General features: G+C 40.8%; 1 pseudogene; it reads left to right on the top strand.

The window, feature by feature from the left end:
* Nucleotides 1–15361: 15361 nt before the first annotated feature.
* Nucleotides 15362–16802, top strand: LOC131748425 (melanoma-associated antigen B4-like; annotated as a pseudogene).
* The last annotated feature ends 1196 nt before the right edge of the window (nucleotides 16803–17998 follow it).

Genomic DNA, 17998 nt, shown 5'->3' on the forward strand with positions numbered 1-17998 from the left:
AGCAGCCTGGATCCCTGGGTCACGTGACAGCAGAGACACTGGCCAACCCAAGGCAAGCTTTATGTGTAGGAGAGAGAAACTTTTGAAGTGTTGTCATTCAGGTTTCCGGCTTCGTCCTACATTTCTGCTACCAGATACTTTATCTGAATAACACACAGCTACAATTATTTCTGTTGTCCATCTTACTTAAATATACTAATTACAATAGAAATACTGCATATATTCTTGATGCTAGAAAAATATGGATGAATCCAAATCCCATTCCTTATTTCATCCTCCAAAATTCAGCCTTACTCACAGGTAACCATAATTTTTAAATGTTGTATATATTATATTAAAATATATTCAGGCCTTTTTTCTTACATAGATATAGTATGAAAATTCAATGTGAGTTTTTTAACATACATAGATAATGATGTACATATTGTTTTCCCTCTTGTCCCTGTCACCTAATGAAATGAGTGCAGGATTTTCCATGAAAGCACATATGGATCCATCTCACTCTTTTAACTACCCCCAATAATTCTAAAGTGTGTCTGTGCCATAATTAAATTAACCATTCTCCTTCTGATGGGCACATAAGTTTTTTTCCATTTGTTGCTATAACTAACAGAACTGATGATACCAACATCGTTAAATATAAATTATTGGGCAAATGTGTATTTTTTCTTATGGAAAGACATAGAAATGAACATTGGATTGAAGTGGAAATAGTGTGCTGATTGTAAATTTTTATGAATATCACTGCTATTCTGTTTCAATAATACTGTACCAATTTATACTCTCACATATTAATGTATATAAATATCATAAACTCACAGGCATTTTATTTGATCAACTTTAAATGTTGATCAATCTTTTATGTGAATATATATCCTCAATGTTATTTTATTTTGTATTTCCATTTTCTAATTATTTTACTCAGAAAATAACTCCTCATTAATTAATTCCTCATCCATACAAAGCAGGATTTTTGTAAGGTATCTTGAGTACTGGGATATCTCTGGGTATGTGTTTTTAAATTCTATGTCAATAAGACTCTTTACAATTACTTTAAGAAGCAAGGATTTGGTTAGAATGACTAGATCCCTAGGAAGAGTCTACCCAGGATATCCTCAACTAGTAAGGAGCACCAGGAGGCCTGGGGGGGTAAAGAAATTTCCAGAATCCATGAGAGAGGCCACATACTAAACCAAGTCCTGATAGCCCAGGGCAGGCTGGCAGTAGGGTTCTGAATTCAGAGCTCAGCAGAGAGTGGAAAAGGGAACAGAAGGACAGAACATGGGAAATCTTGGAGGGTCCTGGCCAATTTCCGTGAAAAAGCTTAGAAAATCTATGAATCAATATTACCAGCTTCAAGTTACAGAGCCATCTGAGTGGGTAGATCTACTGGATGAAAGGACCAGAGGCTTGCCTGATACCCCTCCCTACCTTAGAATCCCCCCTGCTCACTGTCAGTCAGGCAGAGTAGAGATAGCTCCCCCCTGTCATACAGTGATAATATTAATGAATTCTGGGAAACCTACATCTCTTCACTACTCTGGTGGTTCTGTGCTCCTTGCCAGTGTACCAGGGCTGAAAGCTCTCTTGATGCCTGATGACAAAAGCTATTTCTTCTGTGTACAGAGCCCTTCCAGCACTGAAGTTGGGGCTAGAACATTAAAAAATAATCTAGATGCTATCCCCACCTTAGACTGCCTCCCCCTTGGTTCCTGAGTTCTTTGCAGCCATAAGGCAAACGTGTATTCGGTAGTCTATGTTGCCACCAGATACTCTCTGGGGTAGACAGCTGGCACCAGGTATGTAAACATTTTACAGACTGGGTGGAGAGAATCATTGCAAATGGTGCAGATTGGGAGTTTGGGATTGACATGTACACACTGCTATGCTTAAAACAGATAACCAACAAGGACCTACTGTAAAAAAATAAATTTAAAAAATGAGTGGAGTTGACTTGTGATGCCCAAGTTGTTGTAATAACTCCAGATTTATTGAATTAAACATTAAAATTAAATTCTGTGTTAGCTATTCTCAACATTTTCAATAGTTTTCTAATTACAGAAAAGTTGCAGAGGTAGTACAGAGAGTTCCCTTATACACAGTGCTCACTCTCCCCTATTCTTAATATCTTACATTAGTATGATAAATTTGTCATAACTATTGAACCAATATTGATACCTTACGAGTAGCAAAAGTCCATACTTCATTCAATTTTCCTTCATTTTTTTCCCTAATGTCCTTTTTCTGGACCAAGATCCCACCCACAATAGACATCACTTCTCCTAGGCTCTTCTAGACTGTGACAGTTTATCAGACTTTTCTTATTTTTGATAATCTTGACAATTTGGGGGAGTATTTGTCAAGTATTTTGCAGAAAGTCCCCTCTATTGGAATGTCTTTGATATTTTTCTCATGATTAGACTGGCATTATGGGTTCTTATGAGAAAGGCCTCAGGAATAAAGTGCCATTTACATCACATTATATCAAGGGCACACTATCAACATGACTTAACAACTGATGATATCACCTTGTTCACCTACCTAAGGTAGTGTTTGTCAAGTTTCTCCACTGTACAGTTACTCTTTCCTCCTCCTTTCCATACAGTACCCTTTGGAAAGAAGTCACTATGTTCAGCCCACACTTAAGGGGTGGGGAGTTATGCCCCACCTCCTTGAGGGTGGAGTAGCTATATAAATTATTTGGAATTATTCTCCACATAAGATTTTTCTATTCTCCCTCATTTATTTATTTATTTATTATTATTATTATTTTTTTTTTGTGGTACGTGGGCCTCTCACTGTTGTGGCCTCTCCCGTTGCGGAGCACAGGCTCCAGATGTGCAGGCTCAGTTGGCCGTGGCTCACGGGCCCAGCCGCTCCGCGGCATGTGGGATCTTCCCAGACCGGGGCACGAACCCGTGTCCCCTGCATCGGCCGGCGGACTCTCAACCACTGTGCCACCAGGGAAGCCCTCTCTCATTTATTTAATCTTTCAGTCACTTATATATAGCAATGTAGACTCATGGGTATTTATTTTATACTTTGGGTTATAATACAGTATTAGGTTTACTTTCCCACTCATGTTGTTCCTTTGCTATTAGAGTCTTGTTGCTTTTAAGCCCTCTCAGAAGATAGAGCTTAGAAAATGTCTGTATACTAGCCCATGTACCCATATATATCTATAATTATTTATACATCTGTCCATTTGTATCTATATTAAGATACACATGAGTCATACTGATGTCTCCAACTCTAATCTAGTATCACGTTGATTCATTCTAGCCTTCCCCCCTGCTTACCTCTGTGAGAAAACTGGCTCCAACTATCCATATACTTATTTACTCAATCCCAGTATACACGTATATTGATTTCAATTGTTAGCCCATACTCTTCTGAGAACCTTACCAACTAGAATGCAGTATCTATATACAGTTCCTTTTTTCTTTAGTCTTACAGTATCCACTCATTTCCAAAGTTACTTAGGTCAGCACTCCTTTTCCCCATACTCTTCATTGATGTTATTTCATATGTTTGTAAAACAGCTAGATTTTTTTTTTGTCATAGTCTGCATTCCATCCTGGGATACCTAGATCTCTGAACTGATTTTTTATTTGCATACGTTAAGGTTCACTCTTTGTTCTCTAATGTTCTATGGGATTTTAAAAATGCATAGGGCCTCCCTGGTGGCGCAGTCGTTGGGAATCTGCCTGCCAATACAGGGGACACGGGTTCGAGCCCTGGTCTGGGAAGATCCCACATACCGCGGAGCAACTAAGCCCGTGAGCCACAACTACTGAGCCTGCGCGTCTGGAGCCTGTGCTCTGCAACGGGAGAGGCTGCGGCAGTGAGAGGCCCACGCACTGCAATGAAGAGTGGCCCCCGCTCACCGCAACTGGTGAAAGCCCTTGCACAGAAATAAAGACCCAACACAGCCAAAAATAAATAAATATATTTTTAAAAATTAAAAAAAAAATGCATAGTGTCTCATATCCATCATTAAAATATAATAAAGATAGTTTTACTACCCTAAAAAATCCCCTGTACTTCATTTGTTCAACCACTTCCCTCCCCGACAAAAAAACATCTAGAAACTACTGGCCTGTTTCTTGTCTCTGTTGTTGTATCTTTTCTAGAATATCTTACAAATGGAATCATATAGTATGTAGCATTTTCAGACTGGACTCTTTTGCTTAGCAATATGCATTTAAGGTTCATCCATGTTTTCCCATGAATTAGGAGTTGATAGTTTATTACTTTTTATTGCTGAATAGTATTCCATTGTATGTATGTACCACAGATTATTTATTCACTCACCTATTAAAGGTAACTTGGTTTTTGGTAAGTTAATTATGGATAATGCTGCTATAAGCATTTATGTGCAGTTATTTGTGTTGACATTAAGTTTTCAATTCAATTGGATAAACAGGAGCACAATTTCTGGATTGTATCAGAAAAATATGTTTAGCTTTTTAAGAAACTGCTAAACTGTTTCCAAAATAGCTGCACCATTTTGCATTTTCAACATCAATGTGTGAGAGATCCAAATGCATCCTTGCTAGCTTTTCAGTAGGTGTGCACTGGTAAAAAAATTGTTGTTTAACTTGCATTTCCTTAATGCCAAATTGTGTTGTGCATCCTTTCATATGTCTATTTATCATCTGTCTATCTTCTTTTGTGAGATATTTGTTGAGATATTTTGTCCACTTTTAAAATAAGATAATGTATTATTTTTGTAGAACATCTGTAATAACACAAACTGGGAGGCTTACAACAAAAGGAGTTTATTCTCTCACAGTTATGAAGGCTAGAAGTCTGAAATCAAGCTATCAAAAGAGTTAGTTCCTTCTGGAGGCTCTAAGGGAAGATCCATTTCCAGACCTTTCTCCTACCTTCTGGTAACTACCCAGCAATTCTTGGATGTTCCTTGGCTTGTAAATATATCTCTCCAATCTCTGCTTATACCTCCATATGTACATGCCTTTACCCCTCTCTGTCTGTGTCTCAATTCTTCCTCTGTCTTTCTCTTATAGGACCTGTCCTTGGGTAGATCATCCTTAATCCAGGATGATCACATCTTGAGATCTTTAACTTAATTACATCTGCAAAGACTTTTTCCAAATAAGGTCACATTCATAGGTTTCAACAGTCTCTTTTTAGAGACACCATTTAAATCACTACTGGTTCCTTGTTTTATTATTGTTGAGTTTTAAGAGTTCTTTGTACATTCAAATACAAGTCATTTATCAGATATGTGATTTGCAAATATTTTCTCTCAATTTGTGGCTTAGTTTTTCATTCTCTTAACAGTATTTTTCACAGAACAAAACTTTTTAATTTTAATAAAGTCCAACTTATAAGTTTTTTTCTTTTATAGATTGTGCTTTTGCTATTGTATCTAAAACTCATCACCACATCCAAAGTCATAGATTTTCTCCTGTATTTTCTTCCAGAAGTTACATAGTTTTGCAGTTTACATTTAGATATATACTCTATTTTGAGTTAATTTTTGTGTAAGGTGTGACGTTTGTGACTAAGTTCATTTTTTCCCATATGAACATCCATTGCTCTAGCACTACTTGGTGAAAAAAATTATTTTTCACTTATTGATATTTGCCTTTGCACCTTTGTTGAAAGTTAGTTGACTATATTTGTGTGGGACTATTTCTGGGCTCTCATTTCTCTGGTTCAACGATCTATTTGTCTATTCTTTCACCAATACTATGCTGTCTTGATTACTACAGCTTTATTTTAAGCCTTGAAATAGGGTACTGTGAGTCTTCAAACTTCATTCTTCTTTTTCAACATTGTGTTGGCTCTTCTAGGACCTTTGCCACTCCATATAAATATTAGAATCAGCTTTTTTTTTTTATATCTACAAAGAAGTTGCTGGGATTTTGATTGGGACTGCATTAAATGTATAAAGTTAGAAATAATTCACATCTTAATAATGGTGAGTCTATCAATTCATTAACAAAGAATATTTCTCCATTTATTTAGATCCTCTTGGTAAGTGTTTTGTAGTTTTCCACAAATCGATTTGGTATATATTTTGTTAGATTTATATGTAAGTATTTCATTTTTTTGCATTGGTAAATGTTTTTGCTTTTTTTTTTTTTTTTTTTTTTTTTCTGCGGTACGCGGGCCTCTCACTGCTGTGGCCTCTCCCGTTGCGGAGCACAGGCTCCGGACGCGCAGGCTCTGGACGCGCAGGCTCAGCAGCCAGGGCTCACAGGCCCAGCCGTTCCGCGGCATGTGGGATCCTCCCGGACCGGGGCACGAACCCGTGTCCCCTGCACCGGCAGGCAGACTCCCAACCACTGTGCCACCAGGGAAGCCCTGTTTTTGCTTTTTCAAACTTCTAATTTCAATTGTTAATTGCTGGTAAATGGTAAAGCAATTATACTGTTATTAGTTCCAGGAGGCTTTCTTTATAGATTCTTTGTGGCTTTCTACATAGACAATCATTTCCTCTGCAAAAAACGTATAATTTTAATTTATCCCTTTCCTATCTGTATACCTTTTATCTATTTGTTATTGTTTGTCTTGCACTGGATAGGACTTCCATCATGATATTGAACTGGAGTAATGAGAGGACATCTTTGTTTCATTTCCAGTCTTAGGGGGAAAGCATTCACTCCCTCATTATTAGGTATAAGGTTAGCTATAGGTTTTAAGTACCCTTTATCAGGTTACGGAAATTCCCTTCTAAACCTACTTTTTAAAGTTTTTATCCTAAATGGGTATTAAAAATTTCTAATTATTTTTCTATATCTATTGGTATGATAACATTTTTCTTATTCAGTCTATTATCTGATGAAATCACTAATTGATTTATAAATGTTATATTAGGCTTGAATTCTGGAAATGAGCCCTACTTGGTAATAATGTATTACTCCTTTTACATACAGCTGAATTCCATTTGCTATTATTTTGTTAAGGATTTTTTTGTCTATGTTCATAAGAGATATTTGTCTGAAGTTTTCTTCTCCAGTAATATATTTATCTGGCTTTGGGCTTAGGGTGATGCTGGCCTCATAAAAAAAACTGAGAGTGCTTCTCTCTTCTTCTATTTTCTGAAAAAGATTGCAGATGATTTGTATTATTTCATCCTTAAATATTTAATGGAATTCATCAATGAAACTATCTGGGCCTAAAGATTCCTTTATTTAGAAGGTTTTTAACTATTAATTAAATTTCTTTCATAGGCGTAAGGCTCTTCAGACTATCTATTTCAATTTAAATGAGTTTAGGTAGTTTGTGCCTTTCAAGGAGCTAATCCATTTCATCTTTATCAAATTTGTAGACATAGAGCTGTTCATAATATTCCATTTTGATAAAAATCCTTTTAATGTCTCTGGGATCCAGAGTGGTGATCCCTCTTTTATTCTTGATATTGGTAGCTGATGTCTTCTCTATTTTCTTCCTTGGTTATCCTGGCTAATGACTTACCAAGTTTATTGATGTCATTGAGGATTTTATGGATTTTCTCTATTGTTTTCCTATTTTAAAATTTCATTTATTTATAATTATTTTTTATTATTTCCTTTCTTCTGCTCATTTTATGTTTAATTTGCTCTTTTTTCTCTAGTTTCCCAAGGTGGGCTCTTAGGTTATTTGCATCAGAGCTTTCTTTTTTTTCTAATATTTGCATTTAATCCTCTAAATTTCTCTCTAGGCAGTAGTTTAGTAGCAATCCACAAATTCTGGTAATCTGTATTTTCACTTATTTCACGAAATTTTTAGATTTCAAGAGAAATTTTAATTTTAAAGAAGAAATTTTTGATATAAATTTTAAAGAAGAAATCTTTGATTTATGGGTTATTTATTAGTGTATTGTTTAAGTTATAAATATTTGGGAACTTTCCAGATATATTTCTGTTATTGATTTCTAATGTCTGCTGTGATCTGAGAACATACTTTGTATGATTTGTATTCTTTTAAGTTTGTTAAGGTGTGTTTAATGGTGTTTTATGGACAGAGATATGGATGAAAATGTGTTGTATACAGTAGGCCCTTATTAGTTATCTATTTTATGTATAGTAGTGTGTATACTGTATAGCACAGGGAACTCTACTCAGTACTCTGTAATGGCCTATATGGGAAAAGAATCTAAAAAAGAGTGGATACATGTATATGTATAACAGATTCACTTTGTTGTAGACCTGAAACTAACACAACATTGTAAATCAACTATACTCCAATGAAAATTTTTTAAAAATTTTAAAAAAGAAAGAAAGAGAAAATGTGGTCTAGCTTGGTCAATGTCACATGTGAGCTTGAGAAGAATGTATATTCTGCTGTTGTTGTTGGATGGAGTACTGTATAATGTCAATTAGGTCAAGCTGATTGTTAGGATTGCTCATGCCATCTATATATTTGTAATGATGTTCTAACTTCTTCATCTATCAATTACTGACACAGAAGTGTTGATGCCTGCAACTATGACTGTATATTTCTTCTTTCAGTTCAATCAGGTTTTGCCTCATGTATTGTGATGCTCTGTTGTTAGGTGCATATATGTTTGAGGTTGTAATACCTTCTTGGATAATTGATCCTTTTATTATTACATAATGTCTCTTCACATCCCTGATATTATTCCTTGTTCTGAAATCTGCTTTGGCTGAAATTTATATAGCTACTTTAGCTTTTTTTGACTACTGTTATCATGGTATATCTGTCTGTATCCCTCTACTTTTTTTTAAGCAGTCTACTCTGAAGTGCATTTTGTTGAATTCAAAGGTGAAATGCCTAACCAAGATATAAAAAACTAAAATAAAGTTAGACAAGCATGCATCATGAGACAAACCAGTGACGAATTCCATTCAAACAAAATCAGAGCAGATACTAGTTCATACCACAGCCCCCATGAATGTGTTTCTATTTAATAGAACCATACATTAACAGTAGCAACACAATGGCCACATAATGAGACCATAAGTGCACTTGAACTTTTAGTTAGTTCTGGCGAGGCTCTGACAAGTCTACCATTCTTTTTTCACCAGCCAAGTAAACAAAAGAATTTATCTGTTAATGTCAGAAACCTTAAAGTTCTCTATTCAGCTGAAAATGGCCACAAGTAAGGGTGCATTTCCTAGTTTCCAGCTTCCTCAATACAGATTTGCCTAACAGGTTAATTTCAGCATAACAGAAAGTGTCATCTGTCTGGCTGCACCATGTACTGGTGAAAGGAACAAGTTTAACGTGCTTTGTGCTCAGGTTGCTAAGCTTCTTGGCTGGCCTTGTCTTTCCCTGCACCTTGGTTCTCAGCATTCTGAGACTTGGTCAGCTGAAGATAAAAGAAATCTACCAGACAGTTTAGAGGTATGTTCTTAACAAGATAATCCATTACATCATCTGAAGACTCCTTCTTTTTCTGTAGCTGACTCTTGCTTGAGTGCTTTAGTTCAATTACAGTATAGATTTATTCCAATTACAGTAAGCTGGTTATGTGTCTACCATGTATGTGAATTTTCCTTGCTCTCATTTTAATTAATAGACTATTTTTAGAGCAGTTTTAGACTTACAGAAATATTGAGCCGAAAGCACTAGTTCCCATATACCCCCACCCTGACACACACACACACACACACACACAGTTTTCCCTGTTACTGACATCTTGCATTAAGTGTCGTACATTTGTTACAATAAACTAATATTAATATATTATCACTAACTGAAGTCCATAGTTTACATTAGGGTCACTCTCTGTGTTGTATAGACCTTATAGATTTTGACAGATGCATAATGTTTTGTATCCACCATTACAGTATCATATAGAAGAGTTTCACTGTACTAAAATCCCTCATCCTTTTGCTTTTAACCTATCAGAGTCTTGATACACAAATGGGTTTCTCATAGATAGCATATAGCTGAGTCTTTTTAAATTTATTTTTTATCCACTGTGACAATTTCTGCCTTCTAACTCGTGTATTTAAGAGTATTCACATTTAAAGTGATTATTGATATATCAATAATTTTACTAAAATCTACTATTTGTGTAACTGTTTTCTATGTGTTGCATTTGCTCTTTTTTATATCCATTTTTATGCTCTCTGGTATTAACTGAGCATTTTATATGATTCTATTTTATCTCTTTTCTTGATATATCATTCATACTTTTCTTTAACCTCTTCACTGGTTTTCCTAGGGTTTACAATACACATTTCTAAATAATCTTAGTCCACCTTCAAGTAATACCATATTGTTTCACATGTAGTGTAGATTCTTTATAACAGAGGATTTGTAATTCCTTCCTGTCTCTTGTGACATTGCTCTCATTTATTTTACTTGTCCATGTGCTACAATCACCTAGTCCATTGTTACTACTGCTGCTTAAAACACATTTTTAAATTAATTAAGAATGACAAAAGTTAAAGATTTCATTTTATCTCCATTTATTCCTTCTCTGATGCTTTTCCTTTTTTATACTCATCCGAGTTTCTGACCTATATCATTTTCTTTGCACATAATGAACTTATTTTAACATTTCTTGCACAGTAGATCTACTATGAGGCCTATGAGGCAATGAATTGACTCAGGGTTTTTTTGTCTGTTTGTTTGCCTGAGAAAGTCTTTATTTCCCCCTCTCTCTCTTTTTTTAAAATTTTGTTGGATACAGAATTCTAGTTGATACTTTTTCCGTGTCTCTCCCCGCCCCCAACTTTCTTCAAAATGTTGTCTTTGCCTTTGGTTTTCTGCAGTGCGAATATGATATGCTCAGGTGCAGTTTGTTTGTTTGTTTTGGTATTTATCTTGGTGTTCTCTGAGCTGTCTGGATCTATGCTTTGGTGTCTGTCACTAATGTTAGAAAGTCCTTGGCCTATTGTTTCAAATGTATTTCTACCCCCATTCTTCTCTGTCTGGCATTGGAATTATCTGTATGTTACACCTTTTGATATTGTCCCATGGTTTGGGGGAGTTCTGTTAATTATTTTGTTCTTTGTTTCTCTTTTTGATTCAGTTGAAGAGGTGCAATTCACCTATCTTCAGATTTACTGATTGTTTCCTCACATGTGTCACATCTACTAATGAGCCTGTCAAAGGTATTTTTTCAGTTCTCTTACTGTATTTTTGATTTCTAGCATTTAGTTTTGATTCTTTCTTATAGTTTCCTTCTCTCTAATAACATTACTTATTTAGTCTTGCATTGTTGTCTATTTTTCCTATTAGAGCTCTTAAAATAGTACTCAAATTTATTTAAATTCCTTGTCTGGAGATTTCAAAATCTGTAAAGTAAAAACCTAACAAATGCTAACAGGATCAATATTTACCACTAACTATTATGTTTAACCTCTAACTATTGATGATTGTTGATTCTGAGTGTCAGGTATATTGGGTTCATTTTACTCTTCTCTGTACAGTTGTATACCATTAATAATTTCTCTAGTGAAAATGTTCATTATAAATATCATATCTTTATACCACATTTTCTTTCTCCAATAATCTGTTGATGAGAAATTGCTAAACTCATTTTAATAGGTGTGCTGACCTTCATACAGAGACCAAATAATGACACCCCAAGAAAAAAATCGCTTGAGCTAAGCTCACTTACATAGAGGCATCTATCCTACATAAATTCATGGCATATCCAATACAGCAGTGAGTAAAGAGGCTGACTTCAAGAAATGCAAAGATATTATAACATTACAAAAAACTGTCATCTGTAATTTCTCTATATTAATAGATTAGAGGATAAAATGTATTTGATCATGTCCAGGGGTGTAGAAAAAGCCTTTGAAAAAATACTTAACACCATGGTAAAAAGCCTTTAGTAAAATAACATTTGAAGAGAATTTTCATTTCCTAAAATCTACAGCAAACTTAGATAAATGTGAAATGTTAGAAGCATTCCCATCAAAGTCAGGACAAAGACAGATATTATGGTACTGTATCTACTGTTTAAAAGTGGACTGGAATGCATAACTAGAGGAATAAGAATACTGAAATAAATAAGAGGAAGGAATATTGAAAAGACAGAGATAATAAATGGCAACAATATAACCCTCTAATTAGAAAATCCCAAGGAACCACTGCACAAAATACTCAAATGAACAAGAGACTCCAAAAGTTGTTGTATATAAGATTACTATACCAAAATCAGGAGGCTAGCCACACAAAATCAATAGCTAATTAGAATAATTAATAGAAAATACTCCCATAACAACAGCAGCAACATCCAAAACTTGCCTAAAAGGAAACTTAACAAAAATGTACATGGTCTTTTTGTAGGCAACTATAAAAATGTACTGATAGAAAAAGAAACCCCAAATAAATAAAGAAGTACATTATGTTTATTCATGGGGAAAAGAATATTGTAAATATGCCAATTCTCCTTAAATTATTTACAGATTTACTACCTGGTATGGACTGAATTGTGCCCTCCCCACCCCACACAAATTCATATGCTGAAGCCCTAATCCACCACTGTTACTGTGTTTGGAGACAGGGTCTTTAGGGAGGTTATTAAGGTTAAATGAAGTCATAAGGGTGGGGCGCTAAAATAAGGCTGATGTCCTTACAGGAAGAGGAACTGACACCAGATATCATTCTCTTTCTGTGTATTTACAGAGAAGAGTCCTTGTGAGGACATGGCAAAAAGTCAGGAGGAGAGCTCTTACCAGAAATTGAGTCGGCCAGCACCTCCATCGGGAACTACTACCTTCAGAACTGTGAGAAAATAAATTTCTGTTGTTAAGACATCAAGCCTGTGGTATCTTGCTACGGCAGCCTGAGCATGCTAATACTGAGCTGCCTCATATGTAGCTTCCAAGATGGCTACCAGACTTGGGCTGCTGTTTACTAAACTCAATCCTGGAGAAACTATAAAAGGGAGAATGAAAGAACAATACCAGAAACAACAAAACAACATAAATGAGAACTCCCTGGGAGAGACTAAGTCTGTGTTGAACTAGAACCTGAGTGTGGGCAGGTACAGGGATGCCCTGAATTCGAGACAGGTCTGTAGCCTGCAAGAGAGGCAGATGACAGGATTGATTAGAGAAAAGCCTTTAAACTTGAGCCCTGGATTCTTCCACTGTGCTCTGGGACCATGAATCTCTACTGCTTCACTGAAGGAATCTGAGGCAGCATTTCAGAGCCCGCATGCTAGGAGCATGGGACACCAAAGATTGGGCTGGATGTGGCAGTATGGTCCACAGGCTGTGAAATAACCATCTGAAACTTTGTTAGTGGATGACAACTGGCCTTTTTACATGATCATCTTAACAGACGATCCCACACGGACTAAAAGAAAAAAGCAAGTAACACAGTAGTTGTACAAAAGGACAGAAATTCGTTTCTGAACTTTTGGGCAATGCCCCTGATGTCAACAGAGACCACAGTGAGAACTGTCAGGCTACGGCGCCCCTTCACTAACTCCTCTGGGTTTCTGTGGGGTTTGGTTGGGGACAGGGATGGATTCACACCAGAGAAGGAAGGAATCGTAGGCCCGGCCAGCAGTCAATGTGAGGACCTTGAGTGAGACCTGATGGGATCCAAACCACAGAAGAGAGTCTCTCGCCTCCTTTCCCCTCAGCTCATCTTACCTGCAGCAGCCATCTCTGGGAGGCTCCAGGCAGAAGTGTCCAGATGAGATGTGCCCGCACTTCACACCAGCAGTCTCAGGGACTTGATGTCTTTGATGTGAGGCCTTGGTCTCGGGTCAGCAGACGGGAGGTAGCCCAGCACCTACAGGGAGTCAAGAGAAGACACTGAGAAAGGATTGCGAGCAGCAACCACCATAGAAGGGGGGGCCCCAAAGAGCCCTCAGTGTCAGTCTCCGGGGACCCAGGCATGGCTGTGAGGCTCAGGACCCCAGATACTTCCAGCTGGGGGCGCCGACAGAAATGAGAGGCAAGGTGTGACGCCTGCTGACTCAGCTCAGCAGAGGGAAAAGTCCCAGGACCTGCCAAGAGTCAATGAAATGCCTTCGTGCCAGTCCTGCGGGAAGCTCCCTCGGAACCACCCCCCACCCCACCCCCATCCCGCCCCGCCTGGGCCCCGGCGTGGACCCCAGCCCACTCCTGCTGTCCTCCTGGAGCCCAGATGTGCATGACCGGATGTGACGTCCTCCTACCCACGCTGTGGTGACGCAGCCATTTTTGAGAGCTGCCGTCCGGCGAGGGTTAGCCGCGTGAGGAATCCCACGTCTCGTCAGGTGTCAGAGTGTGAGGTAACCCCAGTTAGAAGCGTGGGGACGCCCCCGACACCCCCAATCCCCTTTCCCTCCGAAAAGAGGCGGCCACACGGGACCCGCCCACCCCACCCCTGCTCTCGGCCCGAGAGGCTCGGGCCTGGCTGTTAGGCCCCAAGTCCATCCGCTTCCCCCGCGGGGTCTCGGGCAAGGAAGGCCTCGCTCTGAGGCTGTTGGACGTTGGCTCAGCTCAGTAGAGGGAGCGCCCCAGGCCCTGCGGAGAGAAGGACGGGACCATCGTGGGGATAGAGGGGCTCCACACCCCAGAATGGCGGCCACGCGGACCCCGTCCCTGACGTCGGCCAGGGAGCCTCCGGGCAGGTCTAAAGACTGAGGGGCTCCCTCAGTGCGAACGCGGACGGACGCGGGACTCAGGGAGGAGGGGGGCCTTGTTCTGAGGGGCTGGCCGCAGGTCAGCAGAGGGAGGATTTCCAGGGCACGGGAGGAGTCAGGGTGAGGAGCGTCCTCCCCGTCGCAGGGCCACCTCAGAACCCCTCCCCTGTTGTCAGCCGCTTCCTTCTGGCCACACACGGAGAAGGGAGGGCTGCTGTCTGAGAGGGGAGGTGCAGGCCAGCAGAAGGCGCGTCCCTAAGCACTCCCAAGAGTCAGCCCAAGCCCTTGAGTGAGGACCCGTGGGGCCGCCAACCACAGGGCCTCCACCTGTCTGCCGCGCGCTGCAGGCTTGGTAAAACTCTGCCACATGCGGCCGCGTGGTCACCCTCACTGCCTCCTAATGAGACTCAAGGAGGTGCCGGCACTGTGCGAGCAGATGGCCCTCGGGGCAAGAGAGGAGCTCCAGGCGGCACCGGCCGTCCAGGGAGGACCCCGAGTGAGGACTAAGGGAGTCACCCACCCCGAAGAGAAGGGACAAGAGAGAATATGGCCTGTCCCCTCCTGTCAACCCTTAAACTCCCAAGAAAGGACTGTCAGGCTGAGAGTGCTTGTAATTTCCTGTGCCAGGTCCAAGGGAGGTTAGAGCTTTGTTCTGAAGGGGCGGGCCACCAGGCAGCAGGAGGGAGGGTCCCCGAACCCTTCGGTGGTGGGCTGAACGCTCCCTCCTTTCCTCCTCCTGGGTGTCATGGAAGATGGTGGTGTCAGCTTCAGAGCAGCAGAGGGGATGGGGTGCGTGGGGTGGGGGAGTCCTGCCAACAACGGTCATCCTGACTCTGAATGGGAACCGCGGGGACCTACCTCCCCTGCCAGCCCCCACCGTCACCCCCGTACTGCCCAGGCAAGGCTGGCTGGCTGTGCCCCAAGGCTCACTGTACCGTCCTCCACGGGGGTCTCAGGGGACAGGCGGGGCAGGAGAACAGGAGCCCTGTGGGTCCTCGAGCAGTGCCCTCAAGGACCCCGCAGAGGCGGCCTTGGTTAAAGCCAGGGAGGAACCTCCCCGCTGAAGGTGCTCAAAGCATCTCCTTGTTCCTCCCCCAGGTGCACTCATTGCCTGCCTTCCTGCCCACACTCCCGCCTGCTGGCCCTGACCGGTGTCATCATGCCTCGAGGCCAGAAGAGCAAGCGCCGTGCCCGCGAGAAACGCCAACAGGCCCGGAGGGAGACTCAGAGTCTCAAGGGTGCCCAGGCCACTGAGGCGGCAGAGGCGGCAGCGGCGGCAGAGAGAGAAGAGTCGCCCTTGTCCCCCGCTTCTTCTGTTTCTCGGGGTACTTCCCTGAGCTCCCCTGCTGCCAGGAGGCTCAGGGAGCCTCAGGGAGCCCCAGCCACTAGCTCTCGTGATGCAGGGGTTTCATACCCAGGATCTGAAGAGGGTGCCCAGAGCCAAGATGAGAAAAGTGCAAGTACCTCCCAGGCAGCACCTTCCACCCACAGCAGTTGCAGAGATCCTCTTTCCAGGAAGGTTAGCATGTTGATGCAGTTCCTGCTGAAGAAGTACAAGACGAAGGAGCCCATCCGGCAGGGAGCAATGCTGAAGGCTGTCAACAGGAAGTACAAGAAGCACTTCCCTGAGATCCTCAGGAGAGCCTCTGATCACATGGAGCTGGTCTTTGGCCTTGAGCTGAAGGAAGTTGACCCCAGGAATCACTGCTACATCCTCGTCAGCAAGCTGGCCCTCCCCAGCGAGGGAAGTCCGAGTGATGAGTCGGGGCTGCCCACGTCCGGTCTCCTGATGATTCTCCTGGGCACGATCTTCACGAAGGGCAACCGTGCCACCGAGGAGGAGATCTGGGAATTCCTCAATGCGTTGGGTTTCTATGCTGGGAGGAGGTACGTGATCTTTGGGGAGCCCAAGAGGCTCATCAAAGATTTCGTGCAGCAGGAGTACCTGACGTACCGCCAGGTGCCCAACAGCGATCCTCCACGCTATGAGTTCCTGTGGGGCCCAAGAGCCCACGCTAAAACCAGCAAGATGAAAGTGCTGGAGTTTGTGGCCAAAATCACTGGTACCGTCCCCAGTGCCTTCCCAGAGCTCTATGAGGAGGCTCTGAAAGATGAGGAAGAGAGAGCAGGAGTGAGAGCTGCGGCCAGGGCTGCAGCTGTTGCTACGGGCAGTGCACTTCCAGGGCCAAGTCCCGCAGCTACTCCCACATCTAGGGAGGGTGGCTGCGGGCAGTTTGCTCACTTTGTTTTGGAAGAGAGCAGTCAAGCTCCTAAATAGTTCAGAGTAGTAGGGTTGGGGGGAACAAAATATTTACCTTCCTGTTTTAAACTAGTAACTTCTATATATTATTTATTGATTTATTTAGGTTTTTCAAATGTTTTTATCTTGTAATGGATAGTGTGTTTTCTTAAGAATATGAATTCGTGAATGACATTGCTTGCATATTTATTGCTGTTTAAAGAGTTCTAAAGTTACAGTTTTGGTATATGTAAAAGAAATTCACGAACCATCTATATTTTCAGTGTGATCCAGAAGTAGAAAACATGGCACTGCAATAGAGATTTTCATGGAAATGTGAAAGACGAGCACAGAAAATATTTAGAAACAAAAAATGGAGAAAACATAGAGTAAAAGGTATTTAATTTGTGGTTTGCCTTATTTCTTTAAAACTTTCTTTTGGTAGAAATAAAAGATACTTTGACTGATTTAGCTCATTTGTGAGTATTTGTTTCTTTTGTGCTAGGGCACTGCATAGTCTCTGCTACCTACTGGATTAAAAATAAACTCTGATGGGAGGGTGGTATTTTGGGGGTTCATAATAATCATATCATAACTGCCATTCATCAAAACCCCAATATTTCTTAATGAGTATGCCACTGCTTGACATGTAGTACATAACATTCCAACATTCATGCAGGATAGGATTTAGCAGACTCCCTTTATAGGTGAATAACTTGCAAATTTCTCAAGTTCACAAGACTGATTAAGTGACCTTGCTGGGTCTAGTCCCCTGGTCTGGAATAGTCTAGAGCCTACACTCTTCCACTCCTCCCAGCCTAAGCCAGACCTTATGTCTTTTAATTCATTTTTCTTCTCACCACTCCAAAATGTATCTCATGGGATAAAAGGGGCCCTGTTCCCAAAGCACTGTTTTGGAATACAGTAATAGTAACGCTGAATAAGTGAATGGTATGAATTTTAAAAACATATTCGGTGACAGTGGGGTCTTCTGCATATGCAATGTCAGATAACCTGAAAAGATCATCTCATTTACTCTTCAGGTTTCTCAGGGACATAAAAGGCTTGGTTTAAGAGCTGTGTCCTCAGGTCAGTGGAGGGAGGAGTCCCAGCCTCTGATAGTTATTCAAGGCGAGGACCTTAGAACAGAAGGGGGCCCCACAAAGTATACCCTGCTTTCTCCCTTGTGTGGCCATGCACAGAGCTGTGTGTCTGAAGGTACCCCTTCTTTTCCT

The sequence above is a fragment of the Kogia breviceps genome, chromosome X, assembly GCF_026419965.1.
Source record: "Kogia breviceps isolate mKogBre1 chromosome X, mKogBre1 haplotype 1, whole genome shotgun sequence".
Lineage (NCBI taxonomy): Eukaryota > Metazoa > Chordata > Mammalia > Artiodactyla > Physeteridae > Kogia > Kogia breviceps.